Source organism: Leopardus geoffroyi, chromosome C1, assembly GCF_018350155.1.
Source record: "Leopardus geoffroyi isolate Oge1 chromosome C1, O.geoffroyi_Oge1_pat1.0, whole genome shotgun sequence".
Taxonomy (NCBI): Eukaryota; Metazoa; Chordata; class Mammalia; order Carnivora; family Felidae; genus Leopardus; species Leopardus geoffroyi.
The window spans coordinates 73761153-73778185 of NC_059328.1; the positions used below are offsets into that span (position 1 = coordinate 73761153).

Below are 17033 nucleotides of genomic sequence, written 5' to 3' on the forward strand. Positions count from 1 at the left end.
GAAGACGGTGTCACAGTCTCTGCAAGGGAGAGCAAGTGGTACCTTCCTGGAACTCGGTGGGTCTCCCTCGTCTCGTAGTTGAGAAACTCGGGGTTCAAAGGCATCAGGCCATATCAGGCTTTCCACTGAGTGTATGCTTTGCAGTTTTCTGTCATCCCCTGTTGCCTTTTGAGGATCTGGCTGTGATCCTTCTGTGTATGTCTCAGAGAACTCCACTCCTATTGACTCTTCTTTTAATTTTTTTGTTTTTTTTTTAATGTTTATTTATTCTTTGAGAGAGAGAGAGAACACAAGCAGGAGAGGGGCAGAGAAAGGGAGACGCAGAATCCAAACCAGGCTCCAGGCTCTGAGCTGTTAGCACAGAGCCTGATGTGGGGCTCAAACTCACAAACTGTGAGATTGTGACCCGAGCTGAAGTCGGACGCTTAACCAACTGAGCCACCCAGGCACCTCATTCCTATTGACTCTTAAGAGGACCAGAAAGGGTAGCAATCTCTCCCCAAACATCATCTTGTCTGAAGCTTCTGGATAAGGCTTTTACAGTTAAGCTCAAACTTTGTCTTTCTTACGGGGTTGTACCTTGTCTACCCCTATGAAAGTATCAATAGACACAGAGTTTTATCATACTTTTTTTTGACAACCTGAGACCTGATGGCTCTAACAACTGGGCTCTCAAGTAAGTGTTTAACGTGTAGGCCAGCAGATGGCGCCATTTGTCATTCATTGACACCCGCGTATGAAAGCATGAGGCACGGCTTCTTGCCTCTTTAATTTGGGTAGTATTATAAGTGAAGTGTTTTCGACTGTTTATTATGCATGAGCCAAAATTCCATGAATGTGTAACATTTTCTCCTGTATTTCCCTTTTTTATAACATCATTTAAATTCCTTATTAATAATTTAAAAATGTTCTGGATTTTAATCACTTTTCTCATCACTGAAATATCTGATGAAGGGATGTTTTTTTCCTCTGCTGAAGGTGAGATAGAGGAAACCATCAGCCAGGAAGGAAGATGAGAATCTCACTCCTAACTCAAGCTCATGGCCCCCTGTGCTTCACCTCATCTTTTCAGTTTAATTGAATAGTATTTATTTAATTAATAAAAATATCTGTCTGGTGCAGGTTTCAGAAATCCAAGGCTTGAATATGCTGCCATTAATAAAACAAGTTTTTTTTTTTATATCCAAGTTTAATTATGGTGGTGTTTGTTTGATAGCTTGTTACTGTAAATAAAAGAGATAAAGGCAGCCCTTCACTGGAGTAGCTCGAGAGCTGTGAAATATGTACCTAATTAAAACTATTGGTGTAAGAGGCTAATAAAGTACATGTGCCTACTAGATGTCTTATTCTAATGAATCTCGGCTAATTTGCTTTGACTGATGAATTTCGGTGTTAGTGGTAGGGGCTGAATAATTATGAAATTTATCACAAGATACAAGGACTCATTAAGGATTACTCAGGTTGAGTTAGAGGAATGTTTTCTTTGTCAAGAACACAGGCCTTGACCAACATAATTACGGCAATGCCAAAGAGTAGCCGGATTCCAATCCAAACTCAAGCGAATGTTTAAGGCCAGGAGGGGCGCATGGTAGGGGGTGGGTGGTGGGGGCAGACAGGAGACTGTCAATTCTGGAAGAAACACCTGTGTAGTATTCAGGCCTGAATTTTAAATAGAAGCATTCAGTGCACACAGACCTCCTCATGGATGGTTCTAGTGACAAGGACTCCCTTCTCACTCTTTTATTGAAAACATTTTCCCACTCTTCAGGGAGAAAAATAGATGAGCCTAGCATTTCTTTAGCAAGGACACTGCTGCAGGAAGCCCATTCAGCCCCCAATTCTTTTTTTTTTTTTTTTCTATTTATAGGTTTCAGCTTTCTGAGTCTCCCAGCTTATTAATGAATCTGATTTCATTAACTCCTGGCTGGTAGACCCCCAAACTGAGGCCATGACTGGAGCCCATTTGGGCCAGTCTCATGGAACCACTTGCCGAACACCCAAGAGGGAAAATATCTGTTTATCTTGGAATGGAAGTTCTCACTCTTACAAGGTGTGCTGCTGGCAATGCAGAAGGGCTGTCTTCCCCACGATGAACTGGACGCTCTACTCCTCACCACCCAGAAACCTGAGCAGAAGGTGAGGACACACCGGGACACCTTCCCGAGGGCACGAACCAGAGGCGGTGGCAGAATTGCCCTCCTGCAGACAGGCAGGACTGTGGCTCAGAGGATGAGAGCAGGGAACGAAGAACCACAGCGAGCTGAGGCTGGTTTCCACCTCTCCTTCTGGGGGCCAGGAGGAGGGGGGTGGGAGAGGCGGCGGACAAGAGGCAGCAATGCTCCAGTGAGTGACAGGTGATGACACCCAGCTAGAAGCCTTGTCAAACAAATGGAGACCTATTTACCCCCCTACCACTAGAGATGGCTGTTCCCAGGGCTGAAATCAAGGGGGACAACATAAGGTCTCAGGAGAGCTTCATGGCCCTGGCCCCGGGGCAGTCACAGTGTGAGAAGGTTCTTTTCTTGCTCACATAGGAACAAAGGACTTTAAACTCTATGACATCAGACCAGATATATAAATATATCTAAAGTGTATATACACATACTCACATAAATATTTGCCTCTCAACGTGATTTAAAATGGAAACAACTACAAATTCAACTTGTAGGTATTTTACTACCAAAGCATTCAAATCAATTAATCCATTGCTTTGTTTTTCTTTTTAAAATAGCTTTGATACAAACTTTCCCGATTTACTTAACTCTGAAGAGAAATGCCTGGCACAACATGAAGCGAAATTTCAACCTTCATGCCAAAGAGAAAAACTTATTAGATAACTTGTTGAATTAAAAAAAATTAATGTTTATTTAATTTTGAGAGAGGGAGAGAGAGAGCGGGGGAGGGGCAGAGAGAGGGAGAACAGAATTGGAAGCAGGCTCCAGACTCCAAGCTGTCAGCACAGACCCCGATGCAGGGCTCAAACTCATGAACCGTGAGATCATGACCGATCATGACCGTGAGATCATGAGCCGAAGTGGGATGCTTAACCGACTGAGCCACCCAGGTGCCCCAATAACTTGTTGAATGTTTAAATTGTTGTTTTCTAACTCAGAAAGGCATCTCTTTTTCAGGAAAGAAAATATCACTATGGTTCAGGGCAAGAGTGGTGTAGGTTTTAGGGTTTCCCCTTCTCCATCCCCATCCTGACCCTTTTGCCTAAATAAGTAATAATAACAATAATTGGTATTAAGTGCTTACTGCGTGGCAGGCAGGGTGCTCCACACTACCCTCAAGACAACCCTAAGAGAGGGGAACTATTAATATTTTCATTTTACAAAAGAAGAAACTTACGCACACTGCCACAAGGTCCCACCCAGCAGGGGAGTGCCTACCTAACTGGTACACAATGTTGTCTTCTGATCGCGGTATGCTCTGAGAATCTTCTAGAGCTTTACCACAGTTTTTCCTTTCTTACCACATAAGCACAAAGAAACTATAGCTCAAATGCAGATTAATGCCAGATCTACAGACTCAAATGGAGTCATGTGGGGTTAGCATCTGTTTTGAAGGCTTTGCTTTCAAGTGACTGTGGATAGGAATGCAGGAGGCTGGGCACCAAAGTGGAAACTGAGCCTGTGTGTCACCATTGGTGGGGCCACTATTTTATGCGAGGAGAACTCCTTTTGCCTTGTATCCGTCATCTATAAAATGGAGTTGGCTGAACAGTCCAAATGCCAAAGGGTTGGGCACCTATATTGACGGGCTTGATATGAATCCCCAAATAGAGCCGCCTGCCTCTTAAAACCTTGCTTCTTCCCAAGCCATGATTTATATACACTGCTTTGTCTTTTATGGTTTCCTGACTTAGTTGTTTCAGACTAAAATTTGTGTGTTATAAGCCTCGGCGTGCATGATTTCTTAGGTTTTTAATTACAAATGTAGTTTTGACCTATTAAATCACATGTGAGGTAAATTTACCATAACAAAGCCTTATTAATCCCCCACAATTAAGAATTTACAGTTCTTTTGCTGAACTTTTTATTGACCTCCCGTGAGGATACTTGCACAACTATTGCGAAGAAACTTTGTAGCCTCTAACCGGCAAGCCAGAGGTGTAGCAGTAAGATTATGATTTAGGAAATCACTCGGTACATGGAGCCAGACTTCCTGTTTTTATAAACGGTGTCTCCTTGAGGCCTTACAATAACTGTGTGAGATTAGCACCATTGTCCCTATTTTATAGATGAGCAAACCGAGGCACAGAAACGTGATAGGAATTGACCAAGATTACACGGCCACTAAGTGGCAAAGCTGGGATTCGAAACAGTCCGCCTGGCTCCAAAATGCACTCTCTAAGCCTGAGTCTACACTGCCTCTTTTAATCATAATAATAGCAACAACAACAATAGCAGCGGCAACAAACACATAGAGCACTTACTATGCTCCCAGCACTATCCTATGATAATATGGATGTTAGCTCATGTATTCTCATAATAACTGCATGAGGGGGGGTCCATTTCTTATATCCCCCCCTTTATAGATGAGGAAACTGAGGCATAGAAAGGGTAAGCAACTTATTTGAGGTTCCATAGCTGGAAGGGAGTTACCAGCCCAAGCAGTGGGCTGCAGGGTCACCCTTTGCCCCAGGTGACTCTGTTTCCCCCTCTGCCCACTCCCACCTCTGCTGCCCACCCTGGGAACTCCTGCCATAGCAAACTCACGCCTCCCCCCCCCCCCCCCCCGCCTCCCTTCTCCAAACCCACGGTGCACTTGCCAGCTGCGGGGCCTTCTCTCCAGCTGTTCTCATGACTTGTGAAGGTCTCTTGCGCTCCTGCCTGGGTGGTTCCGAGCTCGGCTGCTCATACTCTCTGAGGCTCGGCTTCCTCAGGTGTAAGGTGGGGGTGCTGTGATGATTTTCTAGGGGGATGCATGTCAAAATTTGGGTACGTATGAAGTCTTCAAAGAGCGACAAGTTCTTTTGCATCTCTTATCCTCAAAGCCCAGTTCGGGTCCCTTCCTCTGCAAATTCCTTCGGTGGACAGTATAATCAGCTGGCCTCTGAGCTTCCCCAGCCCTCTGTGTATATATCTCTATTTAGCACTAATCGCCGCTGGCTTTGTATCGTGGTTGCTTCTGTGTGTGTCTGACTCTCCCACTAGACTCCGAGGTTCTCCATGTCTCCAGATGCAAGACCAGGACTTCAATGCATACAAATTCTTAAAAATGTTTTGGTGAATTGAATTCAAAAACAATGTGGTGGAGCTGTGGGCTCCATTAACAACGAGCTGCATGGCCAGGTGGCTCTCCCAGAAGGCTGGGGGTCACTCCCATGATGGCAATTTAGAAATGGAGCCAGGGCGCCTCTGGCTTCATCTGTCCCCCCCACCCCCACCCCTGCTCTCTGCTCACCACTGCTCAAACCACAGCTTTCCTGATTGAAGGCTTCCTTCCTTCCTCGGCATGTTCCCTTCGCTGCAGTGTGCCTGAAGTGCTGGGGAGCCTGAGTCCCGGGGGTGACTGGAGGAGTCCTCTGTCATTGCCTCGGATGGTGGCGGATGTACCAGACTTGCTTCTCTCCCAGGTCTCCTTCAAATGACCTTCGCTGAGGCCCAGAAATTTTGACCTACAATTTTAGATTAAAAGCATCGTCTTCCGAAGTTCTAAACCGATGGAATCATGGGACACACTGATAAAGGCTGTCTCCATGACCCCAGTTCCCCTTGGCATGCCTTGTTGGGAACCCTCATGGCAGAGAGAGAGCTAGATCAGAGGTTTGGGCCCTGGAAGGAGCAGCTTGTGACCGGGGGTGGGCATGTGGGTGGCGTGTGGGAAGAAGACCATGTCGGAAAGAGGGCCAGGACAGATGATGGGACGAGGCGGTCTCAATCATAAAAGAACAGAAGATAGAGAAGGTGGGTGGTGAGGAGATGTATCCTCCGGGCCCTCTGCTTCCTGATTGTGCCTACAATAAACTGGGAGAAGTCCCTTGTTGGATTTCTGGTGGTTGAAGGCCACCCTGAAAAAGAAGAAACTTAATCCCCACGGTGTTGGTTCTGTTAAAGGGCGGGGAGAGAGGCAGTGCATTCTGGCTGCTGAGAGATCTGACTCTGGGGCCCCACAGAACCAGATTTCGATTTTGGTTCCACTAGGGACTCTCTCAGGGATGCTGCACAGTTAGTTAACTCCTCTGTACCTCACTTTCCTTGTCTTTAAACTGTGGACATAAATAATAATGCCCCATGAAGCTCTTCAGAGGCTGATAGGTGATCCTGGATGGTAAGCCCTCAGGAAAAGACAACCAGGCTTCTGAAGAGAAGCAGCCCCAGCTGCTTTCAACATCCGTGCCCAGAGTCCGCTGAGGAAAGCGCCAGATCACTCAGAAGGACAGTGATCAGGAGCAGGCTGGCCATGACCCTGGTCTGCAGAACTCACCGGTGTTAGTCCTGGGAGGGTCGGATCCCAAGTGTCAGCTGATTAGGCCCGAAGACTTAGCTGTCTAGCCGTGGCCACATAGCCGGGGAGGCGCCAGAGTTAGGCTTCTGCCTGGCGCCTCATGGCCCTTGGCCAGGGCCCTGGAAGCCAGAGGCATAGGGAGCAGCAGGCTTTGTGAGGAAGGGTTGGGCCACTTCCCGGCCCATAGCAACCACCATCCTCAGACTTAAAGGCTCACAGAAGGAGGAGGAGACCTGCAGACCACAGGTTGCTGGCGGGATGGCTCTCTCTGGGTGAGGACCATTCCTAGCACTTAAATGAATTTAGCCCATTTTCCTTCCTTCTGATCCTTGCCTTATGTAGGTATTTTTTCTTGTTTTCTTCTCAGGAGGGACTTAGCTCCCTGCTCTGGGCTTGTGGATTTTCCCTTCCCCCACGCTCCTCTGCCTTCCCTGGTGCCTATCAGGGACAGGGAGTGATTGAAATTATTGATTCAATCCGTTTATCCTCCTACCCCCGTGCATCTCGGCTGGACCACTGATTCTAGGGCCGAGCCTCGGCACGGTCCGCTGGCTTCCTCCACTTGGTGCCGAGGGCAACTGGAGCTGCAGAAACTCCTGGGGAGTCAGCAACGAAGACCAAGGACTGGGCTGGCAATGGACTCCTGTTCCCAAGCCAGCTCCAGCTACTGAATCCAGGGAAATTGTGACGCGGCCGGCTGTTCCGAAGGCAGGGCCCGTCAGCTTGATCCACTGCAAAAGAGGCAGACTTGACTCTCAACCTCCAAGTCCAAAGTTCCTCCAAACCTGCATCCTGAGCTCTTACAAGGAATCTCTGTGGGAATACTCCCTCCCATAGTATGGAATAAGTCATAGCCACAAGAATGAAGACATTGCTGTTCCTTGAGTGACAATAAAAGCATCATCTTGGGGGCAATTGTGACTGGACTTACCGTAAATGCCTTCCTCTTCTATTAGATTCCTGAAGTTCTCCTGCCCGCCTGCATTTATTTCCCAAGAATTCTGTGCAGCTGAAGTAATGTGCATGAATATTGCGTAACATTCTGTGGACGGATACCATATCGTAGAAATAATTTAATTGACGACCTGTAATGAAAAGAGCGCTGGGTAAGTCGCTTGGGTTGCAATTTCTCTATATATTTTTACATTGCCAGGGATAGTGCTGTTGACATGAATAGGCCAGTATTGATTTCATTTAAAATTTTCAACATCTGAATGATGTGAGCAGTGATCTGTGGGAAGATACGGCGGAATTGTCGGCACATCCCTTGCTAACAAAATACCATTTTGAAAGGATTTTTCTATTAGCATTCACAACGAGAAGAGGGAGTGAAAAGGGTTATGAGAATGTTAAAATTTTCACTGACCAACGAAATATGAAGTCACCGTCTTCATTTTACTCTTAATTAATTGAGTTATTGGAGCTTATATAATCCTCTGTTAAATACCTAAAAGAAAGCAGGCAGGGACCTTGAGGTGTTGAATAGAATACTTTGTTTTCTGAAGGTAGTGACTTCAATGACCCCATGAGAAAGTGCCCGACCGCACGCAGACTCCCCCCTAGAAATGGATTTCAAATGCAGCAGCAACTCCTTAATGCCGCCCTTTTAATGAGTTCCAATTCAGTGATTGTAACTTACCAGCATTTAACAACAGGAGCACAAATTAGATTTTCAAACTTCAGGGATGGGGTTTCTCGTGGTGCCTGAGTCCACCAGTTGGATAGCAAAAGGTTGAAGGGAGATAGACCCTGGGCAGGTGGCCCTGGGGATGATTTTTTAATAGCCCTCCTGTGGTAAACTAGGGATACTGATCGGGTTTCATTTGGGGGGCGTGAGGCTTTGGGGTGCTCTGTTTGCTCATCCTGGAGAGAAGTTTCTAGGGAGAATGTGGACAGTATGTCAGGTGGCAGCTCTTGTCTTCATGTCTTTGTTGATCTGGAAGCTAACACAGATGAGCAGAGAGACAGGCTTGGTGGTGAGTGGACGTCCAAGTCCCCAGAGAGCCCCAAAGCTGCCTCTCAAGCTTTCTAATGGCTGGGCCCAGCTTCAGGTCAGGTGGAGCAAAGAGGTTTGAAGGGAAAATACAGGGAGGGAGCTTTCCAGAATCACTGGTCACTTGTCTGGTAGAAGAGTCCTCTGGCTGCAGATTCTTCCAGAAAATGGGTTCTTTGGGTAGTAGGACTCCCTTGCCTGCCCAGCCCACTGGAAGAGCTTGTCAACCTTGGGAAAGGAGGCCCAAGAGAACAACTGACCCAGTACACAGCAGGAAATGGAGAAGTGCCCCCCGGATGCTGCTTTGAAGGGAATGAACTCATTCTAGCTTCAGTTCAGGCAGTAACACAGTGGGGAGGGCAGAGACAAGGCTGAAGGGATGTCATGGCAGTGGCTTGGGTCCTCACGCCAAGGACGATGGGATGGCATGAACATGTTTTAAATCAACAGAGACACATCAGTGTCACATATGCCTGGATGTGTGGGCGAAAAGCAGTTCCAATACTTTCATTGACATTCTTGGTACACAATCTAGATTGTGAAAATATGTATCATTTCCATGGAACTCAATAAAGCCATTTTCATTTCGAAAGAAACAAAAAAAGTTCTGTAAACTGTTTTAAAAAACCAAATTGGTTTCTGGTCACTGACAAAGACTTTCAGAGAAGCCACTCTAATGATGACAGGTACCGTCCAGGCATGTGGCTAGGCCCAGGGTTCTTCTTCCAGACTATTCTCTGTCCTGGCTTTGATTGTCCTCCCACCAGTCATAGAGTGGGGAACAAAAGTAAAAAGTCCACCACAAATGCATCCTCGGGAAGCCTTTCACCCCAAGTGTACCAAAAGCCCATACTCTGGAATGAAGCCACCCCACAGGAGTGTGGCCTGCCACAAGGGTTTGCTACAGCAACCTGCCGGCAGCCTGATGTTCCCATCGTCGGTGACAGATCTGGGGGGGGGGGGCTTCCCACTGGCTCTGGAGACCCCCAAAGTGCCAGCATGTTGTTTGAAGCTGGGGAGAGAATGGGATGGTATCATATGATATTATATTCAGGGACGCTCCGGGCATCTTCCTGGTCGGCCACTCAGCCTCACTCTGAGGCAAGTGAGAGAGACAGAAAGAGAGAGAGAAGAGGAAATGGGATGGGAACATTTGTTTTATTATGAGCTAGCTCTGTGGTTTTAATTAGCCCTGAAAAAATCTGGACTGCTGGGCTGGACCACACGGAAGGCTGACTCCTCTAATCTGTCTAGGCCCAAGGAGCCTCAGACTGCAGCTGGCTCAGGGCTTTGCCCCTTCCTCCCTCAGCAGCCGGGCCGAGGCCTTACTGTCCTGTTGCTACAAAGGTTGACCCCCTGCACGGTGGGCAATAAGAAGGAGGCCAGAGAGACAAAGTGAGCTCGCTCTCAGTGCAGAGGAGGGAGGCGGCTCACCTTGTCCTGGGCATCAGCCCTGTGCCTGGAAGGCCTCGCAGAAGCAGAGAGAACACTTCAGGAGAGGGACAAGGAGAGGGAGGGCTGGGCTCGCCGCCCCCATGCACCGCACCTTAACACACCTGCGGAGCATAAGCTCTTACCCAAATGCCTGCCTTTTTAACTCCTTGAAGCCAGAAAAGTGCGACCCAATATCCTCTATCTAATCAACTAGTGCTCCTGTCCTTGAGATGACCCACACATTGTCGCGTTAGTTCAGTTTCATATTAGCCGTGACGGCTTATCAGTACATCCTGAGGGAAGGACAGTATATTTAAGGTGATTTGGGGTGGTTCATGGACACAGGTATCAAGGTATATTGCTTCATTTAGTGAGAAAATTATTCCATTTAAAATTCTCTTTCAATCCTTCTAATTAATTCAGCAGACTGTCTCAATTGATACTGTGTGTCTTTAACACCTTTTTAATAACTTAGTCTCTCTTATTTTTTAAAAAAGTTTATTGAAGTATAGTTGACATCCAATGTTATATTAGTTTAAGGTGTACAACATGATGATTCAACACTTCTATACATTACTCATTGCTTGCCACGATAAGTGTAGCACCATCTGTCACTATACAACATTATAATATCATTGACTATATTCCCTGTGCTTTACTTTTCATCTCCGTGATTTATTTATTTTATAACTCGAAGTTTGTCCTTCTTAATCCCCTTCACCTATTTTACCCAGCCTCCCCGCCCACCTCCTCTCTGGAAACCACCAGTTTGTTCTCTGTATTGATGAGTCTGCTTTTCATTTGTTTGTTCATTTGTTTTGTTTTTAAGTTTCCCCATATAAGTGAAATCAGATAGTATTTGTCTTTCACTGTCTGACTTATTTCACTTCCCACAATACTTTCTGGGTCCATCCATAGTGTTGCAAATGGTGGGATCTCATTATTTTTATGGCTGAGTAATATTCCAGTGTGTGTGTGTGTGTATGTTTGTGTGTGTGTGTGTGTGAGTTTCCACATCTTCTTTATCCATTTGTGTATCAATGGGCAATTAGATTGCTTCTATCTCTTGGCTATTGTAAATGCTGCTGCAATGAATATAGGGGTGCATTTCTCTTTTCAAATTAGTGCTTTTATTTTCTTTAGGTAAATATCCAGTAATGGAGTTATCGGATTGTATGGTATTTCTATATTTAATTTTCTGAGGAAACTCATACTGTTTCCCAAAATGGCCGCAGCGATGTAAATTCCCACCAACAGTGTACAAGGGTTCCCTTTTTGCCACATCCTCGCCAACACTTGTTATTTCTTGCTTTGTTGAATTCTAGCTATTCTGACTGGTGTAGGTTGTAAGGTTTTTAAGTCTTATTTTCTTTTTATTATTTATTTTTTGAGAGAGAGAGGATACAAGTGAGCAAGAGGCAGAGAGATAGAGGGAAAGAAAGAGAAGCCTAAGCAGGCTTTGCACATCAGCGCAGAGCCCGAAGTGAGGCTGGAGCTCTCCTGGAGCAGGGCTCGAACTCACAAACTGTGGGATCATGACCTGAGCTGAAGTTGGATGCTTAAGTGACTGAGCCACCCAGGCGCCCCTCTCATTGTCTCTCTTTTTAACAGAGAGTAGGCCTCATTGCCAGAGTAGATAGCAATTGACAACAGGATATAGCAATAATTTAATGACATGTTTTTCTTTTTTACTTATTAATAAATTCCTTTTATTTAAGGTAAGTGATACAGATTGTCCTCTTATGTTAAGAATAAAAACGATCAAGAGTTATCCAATGTTTGCCAGGGACCAGAAACTGTTTTTAGTGTCTAACATATTTCATTTATTTATTTATTTTAAGAGAGAGAGCGTGCTTGTGCATGTGCACAGGGGAGGGGTAGAGAGATAGGGAGAGAAAGAGTCCTAAGCAGGCTCCGTGCTGTCTGCACAGAGCCGGACGTGGGGCTTGATCCCACAAACCATGAGACCATGACCTGAGTAGAGATCAAGTGTTGGACACTTACCTGGCTGAGCCACGCAGGTGCCCTGGTATTTAATGTATTTTAATCCATTTAATCCTTGAAACAACCCTGTAAAATAGAGCTACTCCCATCTCCATTTTACAGATGCAGAAACGGAGACAGAGAAAGTGTAAATAGCATGCCTAAGTTTACCCAGTTAGCAAGGGGTGAAGCCAAGATTCTGATTTAGGAATTCTGACTCGGGAGGGAAGGTAGTGGGGTGAATGATACTCACATGCCATCCTGACCCTCCAATCCGTGGCCCTCGTGAATGTTATGCAGATCTTCCTCCAAATAAAAGAAAGGACATGATATCTGCAGACAGAGGACCTGGTCTGCGTGCGCATGGCCTCCTTTTACTATCGTGAGGCACCAGGGAGGGCCCGTTGGGAGTCTCACTTGTCCTGTCTTCCTATCTGTGAAACAGGAATTCAAACGGCACTAATGTCAAAGAGAGGATTTTATTCTAGAGGCTGTTCAAGAACCTTTAGAATGAGTAAGCTGTATCCCTGAGTGAATTATTTTCAGAGGTGAAACTGAACAGTGTTATGTCACTAATTTCGAAAATCTCCACGCTTCAAAAATATTTGCAGATATTTTTCATGTTATAAACATAATTCATCTTTTATTATGGAAAAGGACTAAATAACTGCATATAGTTAGTGAAAAGAAGGCTCCCCCATTGGCACCTTGGTCTGTTACCCTTTCTGATATACACATACACAGATACTATGTTTTTTAAAAATGAAAGTGAGATCGCATCAAACATACTATTTTTTGACTTCCCTTTCCACTAAAAGGTTCTATTTTCTCTTGCTCTGGTCCATGTCTCCTTCTGAGAGGCAACTTTGCATGTTTCCGATTGGGAGACATTGAAGTTTAAAATGGCAGTCTTGCGTCCCTAGTTCTGAAGATTGTAAATGAAGGGTCTATGATAGCTGGCAAGAGCCATTAGTGTAACAAGATATCACTCCAAAGTCAGGGAAAAAATCCTTTTGTCTATATGGAGTTTGATCCCTTAGTATATTTGGGGCCTCATCCAAGGGGAGGTTCAAGATAGTCTTGCTTGTTTTCCACATAAAACTCAGAAAATTGCTTGATTTAAAATGCAATTCCTCTCCTCTTTTCCATTTGTCAACTCTGAAACATTTTTTTTTTTTTTAATAATATTGTAGTTTTTTGTTTTTTTTTTTAATTTTTTCTTTTCAACGTTCATCCATCTCTGGGACAGAGAGAGACAGAGCACGAACGGGGGAGGGGCAGAGAGAGAGGGAGACACAGAATCGGAAACAGGCTCCAGGCTCTGAGCCATCAGCCCAGAGCCCGACGCGGGGCTCGAACTCACGGACCGCGAGATCGTGACCCGGCTGAAGTCGGACGCTCAACCGACTGCGCCACCCAGGCGCCCCTCTGAAACATTTTTTAAGAAGTGTTAGACCTAATGGAGTAACAAACTGCAATGTAGTAATAATATTTTAGGTAGACAAAAGCTCATTCTGGTAGGAAAACAAAGACATAGTTACAGCCAATGACAGTGGAAAAGGAAAAGAAATGTTGCTTCTGCTCTCAATCAATCTGAACTTACCTAATTTAAAAAGTTAAGCTGTTTCGAATTTTGTAATTGTTCTAATGGGGAGCCGGCAGAGACATTATGTTATTCTAGCATGTTCTGGAATGACAACAACTTTAAAGATTTTTTTAATGCTTTTCATTTTGAAAGTCTTTCCAGATTTCAAGTCTTGCCTGGTGGCCAACCCTTAGTGTTCTGTGGCTTTGTGGAAACATGGGCTCACCTCCTCCTGGTGCCTCATTCCCTTCAGCTTTAATTAATAACGTACAGTAAAATCCCTACTATCTAGCCAAGTCACCATTGGCTGTAATCTTGTCTGCTCTCATGAGCCAAACAGAAACACATACTTTTTCTTGTTCAATCACCTGCATCTGCTCTTTAATTTACAGAGGAATCTCATTTTGCTCTGTGTGCCCCTCTCCGTTCTGTTTATTTATTTGCTTCTCATATTTTTTTTTCCCAAAGAAAACCATAGGTAAGAAGCTATGCAAATCTAATATTGAAGATTCTAATGGCAGATGCCTTAGTTCCTGACTATCCAAACACTCCTTCCAATTTGTGGCATATGGAAGGATGAAGAATTCAAAAAAGTACCCTGGTGTAACACAGGGACGACTTTATCTTTCGCTAGAGCAGTGGTTGAAAGTGGGCACATGTAGCTGGTTACATCACTTCAAAGTGTCAAGATTGAATTAAAAAAAAATTTTTTTAATGTTTATTTATTTTTGAGAGAGAGAGAGGGAGAGAGAGAGAGACAGGGCGTGAGTGGAGAGGGGGCAGAGAGCGAGAGGGAGACACAGAATCCGAAGCAGGCTCCAGGCTCCGAGCTGTCAGCACAGAGCCCGACGCGGGGCTCGAACTCACGGATGGCGAGATCCTGACCTGAGCCCAAGTCGGACGCTCAACCAGCTGAGCCACCCAGGCACCCCCGTCAAGGTTGAATTTTAATGCCGTTCTTCCTCTTGAAGTGTGCAAAAGATTATGGATCATGGACAGCTGTGTTTTGTATTCACCTCTGTTTAAGGACTAAAAAGCAAGCAAACCTAATGTAAGGTTAGGATCATATCTTTACCTACCTACCTTTTTTTTTTTTTTTTTTTCTTGGCATTAGAACATTCTTGTGCTACTAAAAGTGAGAGCGAAGCGTGCATTCAAATCATCACCATCGCCATAACCATCACTCAAATCTGCAAACCCAAGTCTGTGACAGAGGACCCTAACTTCATCCGTACACCAACAGCAGCCCTCAAATATGAAGCAACAAGGCTTAGGTGCCCTTTATGTCATCAATGTTATAATAGAATATTGCATATAGTACCCTGCTAGCATTTTTGGTACTTTAGTGCTATGGTTGGGGTCCTTTCTTCCTTCCTTCCTTCCTCCCTTCCTTCCTTCCCTCCTTTAGTTCTTTCTTTCTTTCATTACTAAATACAAATTTTATGTACTGTGATAAAGTAGTGGAAAGAAACTGTGTCGTTCTCTTGAGCTAGTAGAAATAAGATTGCTGCTGAAAACCTTTAACTCCAAATTCTCTGGCTTTCATGGGAATGGAATTTCAACTCTAATGCAGCATTAATGGGGTTTTGCATTGAATTGCCTTTTGGGGTTTGATTTGCCTTTTAGAGAAGCTGGTGTTTGACTGCATGTTCAAACACGGCATGTATTCTTATGAGCAATGTGAGATTCAAATAAACACAACGAGTGTGTTCATTCTGATGACCTCCCCATCACACATTCAAATAAACACAAATGTTCTCAAATGTATAAAAGCAGCTGTGTTTATGTCAACGTGCAAAGCACCAGATATATACATTCAGATTCACTCATCTATCTGGAACCGTGTACCTCCGCTCATCGTTAAAAATTTAGTGGAAAATCATGCATGGGGCATGTGTAATGTGCAATTTTCAAGCATACACACATCTCTAAACAAATTTTCTTCAAGCATGTTACTGACATTTGTTCTAATTGAGGATGAAGCCTGGAGAAACTTTGAAGTTTTTGAAAACAAAACAAAGCAAAATGCAAGTTGCTACCAGAGGGCACTAGCGTATCTACAGTATTCTGGCAGCATGGATAAGTCACCTTCCCCAGTATTCAGAACAACCTTCTCTGCCTTTCTTCCCCTTTCCTTCTCTCTTTGTTCCCTGTCCTCTCCTCTCCTCTCTCCTTTTCTCCCTTCCTTCCTTCCTTCTTTAGGTTAAGCAAAACCATGCAAAGTTCTTTTTCTCCCCCCTCCTTCCCTCCCTCCCGTTCTCTCCTCATTCCTTCCTTCCTTGCAAAGCCATGCAAAATGCCAGCTCAAAAGTTAGTTTTTTCCCCTTGTTTGCTTTAAGTATCATAAATGGGAGACGTGACAAATCATTTCTTCACCTCAGCTGGAAGAGCTCAGGCATTAAAGCCGGGTTAAGCTATACTCTCTGCGTAAGAACCAACTTTGGCTTTGGATGTCACACTAAAACAACACTTCCATCTTGTATTTCTTCAAATATGAGAAGAATTTGCAGCTCTCCAGGATAATCCCCAGCCTCCATTTTGCTGGCACACAGTATATCTACCTATGTGCCAGGGACTGTTCTAAATATTTTGAATATTTTATCCTATTTCATTCTCAACCACCCTCTGAGGTAGGGACCGTCACTGGCCACATTTTACAGATGAGGGAGGGCAAAGAAGGAGCATTCTCAAGGTTGCAGAATCAGTAGGTTCTAGGCCTCACGGTTTTTAAGAGAAGCTGTAAATCCAAATATTTACAAGCAATACCCCAATTTTTAAATGTTAGCAAAAAAATTGAAGTTTTTGCGAAAGTCTGTCAGCTAAACAAAACACATCTGGTAGGTGGATTAAGCCCCTCGGCTGCCTCTTCTGATTTAAGGGGTACTATCTCTAGTTTTTCGGTGTTAGAAAATCTGCTCCTAATAACTAATCAGATGATGAGAAAGTAGAATTGGGAAGCAGAACACTCATATTCACATCTGAACTGTGTCAATTCCCAGCTGCATGACCTTGAACAAGTCAATTCCTGAGCTTCGGTTCCCTCACCTGCAACAGAGAGAATTCCTGCCGTAGGAGGGAGATTTTGAGTCTTGTAATCCTCATGGCTCTTGTGTAATATTTACATTAAAGCCTTTGGTAAACTCCAAGCACTATATAATTAGAAACTATTGTTATTATCATCTCCTTATACCTGAATGTGAACAGAAGGACACGCACATTTACTACGTGCAGACATGTCGCCCTACAGAGACTTCACCAACAATGGCATTACCCCCACTTTATAGATGAAGATTCTGAGACTCAGGGAGGTAAAATAAATTGCCGGAGGGTTCCAAACTAGTAAGAAGTGCATGTGAAATTCACACAGGTTTGTTTGACTCTGAATCCCATGTTTTGTTCCCCCATACCCCCATTGACATTACAAAATTATTAAGCTTCTATGAGGCATTCCACTTTTAGTGGGAACCAATTTATAAGATGTGTCGAAGTGACAGCTTAGGATCCAGCTAGAATGAAGCTTAAGGTCAGCAACTATCGACGAGGAAAGGAAGAAAAGCACCGTCCAGGGCACGCAGGCAGGATCAG

At 44.6% G+C, this 17033-nt stretch overlaps 1 long non-coding RNA gene across 1 annotated transcript; it reads left to right on the forward strand.

Annotated features, from left to right (window-relative positions):
• The first annotated feature begins 1871 nt into the window (after window positions 1-1871).
• On the forward strand, window positions 1872-14960 carry LOC123600019. Its single transcript, XR_006713427.1, has 3 exons — window positions 1872-2136; window positions 6821-7559; window positions 14563-14960. It is a non-coding gene; the product is annotated as an uncharacterized LOC123600019 (long non-coding RNA).
• Window positions 14961-17033: the final 2073 nt, after the last annotated feature.